We start from the raw sequence: 2,876 nt of genomic DNA, 5'->3' as shown, positions 1-2,876 counted from the left end.
GACATGTCACTCCAAATAACAAATGCAATTATAGGTCATAGGCTATCGGGTAAGAAACAGAGAAGATGAATTCATGAGTAACTGGAGTAAATGGGTAAAGGAAACAGATGGAGTGGAATAATATGTATATAAATTAAATTAAATTAAGAGAGTACGTTCTTTATTTATTTCATTTTTTTATGTTGTATTCTTGTGTGTTTGACAAAAAATATATATATAAATGTCCCAGGATCAACAAAATATGTGATAGAATTTGGCAAATTTTAATGTAGAAAAAAACTGCAAAAAATGTATTAAAAAAATTAAAAAATGAAATAATAGCAAAATGTATACATTTAATATTGAAATCAAAGTTCACAGTTTTTTTATTGTGATTTTAGGCAACATGAGTCTCTGGGCAATGTTTGAGAATGCATCAGCAGAAAATGTGCCCATGATTATTGGAAAGGTAAGGCTTAACAAATAATGTTGTATATTTGCTTTACAAGTTGCTTCTGTTTTTGTTGGTTTCATTTTGTGGCAAATTAAACATTGGAAAGGTGTGCAACATGTTTTTACATTCTAAATAAATACTGGACTGTAATACCAACGCCCTTCTGCCAAAGCACATGTCTGCTGGTTGTAAGGGCACTGAAAGACAGTCATTTATCATCATAGACAGTCAAACAAAACCTTACTTGATCTTTATCCAAGATTTTTGTCCTGCACTCAGCGTTCTTATTGTATTGCATAGATCAAAGGACATGTGAAACACAACCTTGTAGGTAAAGTTTTGTGTTGCATAAATATTTGAAACATGTGTCCCTTGTTTTTTATCATAAGATGGGGAAATTCCTGGGCATGCTTTGGTCAATCATCACGGGAGGTCCAGCCACTGAACAATTGGGCTACCTTTCCATCATCAGCAATATCACTGAGTCCCTGAAAAATGCCCTACTGGTGGCAGAGCGACCAGGTGGCATTCAAAGTGACTACTTCATAGCAGCCATCTTGGAAGCAGTCCAAAGTTCTATGCAGATCCTGAGCGCAACCACCAATGGCCCACTCCCACACATTGAGCAGAACATCCTGGAAATTGTGAATAACTCACTTAAGCTCATTGTCCAACCAGACATGAATTTTAATTCCTCACGTTTAGTCTCCATCCAAATCCTCAAGAACGTTGAGAATGTCATCGAAACGATATTACCAGAAATATCAGAATACCTACTACCTGCAATCAAAGTAGCAACCACATATTTTGAGAGCAGCCTCATGGCCAGTGGACCAGACGGCTGGAATCACATGTGAGTTTTTTTTCTTTCTGAATTTCTCATTTAATTTCATTTGCATTACCATTGAATTTTGTTTACATTTTCTAAAAACATCTTGATAGTGCTCATCAACAAAAGTATACCAAAGTGTCATTGGTGGTGACGAAGAATATATTGTTGCATTTATATTATAAATTAGAAATACACCAACAGATTCCTTCTAAGATTCTCAATATGTATGATATATATGTTAAATGACAAGCCAAGTGAACTAATACTCAAGATCTTGGACGGGTTTTGGGATCTAAGATTGTTATTAGTCAGTAGAAGAAATGTTTTTAGCAGGTGCCAGATCGCCTAGTGGTTATGATGCGTGAACCATTTACAGAGGCTATAGTCCGACCTTGGCCCTTTGCTGAATGTTATCCCCTACTTTGTCCTCCCAATGTTTCTTCTCTATCCGTAGCTGTCTTATATAATAAAGATGAAAAAGGCCAAAAATAATAATACAAATAAATGCTTTTAGGTAGGTCCCATTGGGTTGCTTTAGAATAAGGCATAACAAATGTTTATGTATTAAGTGTCTTGGCACACATATTATCAGTGGACTCTAGTTCCCCTCAGTTGTACAGAGCTTTTGACTAATTTAAAGCTCAAAGGTTTGGTTTAACAACCCCCAACTCCGCTGTTTTGGTTTACACACAAAACAGTAAGGAGCTTCAATAAAATAATCTATAAACCCACTGTACTTGCTGCCCATCACAAACCAGTGGACAAAGGCATCTCCAAGATTATGAACATAGTGGATCATTTAGCTGCTTAGGTGTTTAGACCAAAACAGAACAAGAAAAGACAGTTAACATAGGACTTGCTTTCATTTTACGGAGAGAAAATACAACTCCAAGCATGTAAGTTTATTAATCTATCAACTTTAAAATGAAATCAGTTGTGTTGTTTGCCCAGACTGCCCAATTAATCAGATTAGTGTACATAAATGGACTTTAAAAAGAGTATAACAAGTATTTATTTATTTTTCATCTGTGTATAAGAGCTGAAAGTACAGTAAGTGGTACTAACGCATTTTTATTGTTGTATGGTCCTACCAACTTTTTAACAAAAAGTCCTTGACCTTTTGATAAGACATGCCCAGATCTGAAATATTGATGTGCTTTGTTTGTTAAGAATTTTGAACGAGCTGATTACAGTCCAGAGCCTCCTGCCGCCAAACAGCACTGCCCAGGCTTACGTTTCAACCCTCATCAACATCACTCACTTCTTCCTAGAGTTTGGCCAAGGCAAGTCATGCTACTCTGTCTCATTGTGGGTGGCCAAAACGTGAATCTTGATGAACTCAGATGGCGTGCAGGCTGCATTGTATACTTTGTTTTTTCAAGAATTAGAGAATGTTAAGACATGTCACTCCAAATAACAAATGCAATTATAGGTTATAGGCTATCGGGTAAGAAACAGAGAAGATGAATTCATGAGTAACTGGAGTAAATGGGTAAAGGAAACAGATGGAGTGGAATAATATGTATATAAATTAAATTAAATTAAGAGAGTATGTTCTTTATTTATTTCATTTTTTTATGTTGTATTCTTGTATGTTTGAAAAAAATATAT

The 2,876-nt window shown here is 35.4% G+C and overlaps 1 long non-coding RNA gene across 1 annotated transcript; it reads left to right on the top strand.

The window, feature by feature from the left end:
- The first annotated feature begins 226 nt into the window (after nucleotides 1–226).
- Nucleotides 227–2,759, top strand: LOC136181299 (uncharacterized). Its single transcript, XR_010667656.1, has 3 exons — nucleotides 227–448; nucleotides 823–1,286; nucleotides 2,436–2,759. It is a non-coding gene; the product is annotated as an uncharacterized lncRNA (long non-coding RNA).
- The last annotated feature ends 117 nt before the right edge of the window (nucleotides 2,760–2,876 follow it).

The sequence above is a fragment of the Labrus bergylta genome, chromosome 13 (genome assembly GCF_963930695.1).
Source record: "Labrus bergylta chromosome 13, fLabBer1.1, whole genome shotgun sequence".
In the NCBI taxonomy this organism is placed as follows: domain Eukaryota; kingdom Metazoa; phylum Chordata; class Actinopteri; order Labriformes; family Labridae; genus Labrus; species Labrus bergylta.
Note: the sequence above shows the minus strand (reverse complement) of the source record. Positions and strands in the feature narration are given on the sequence as shown.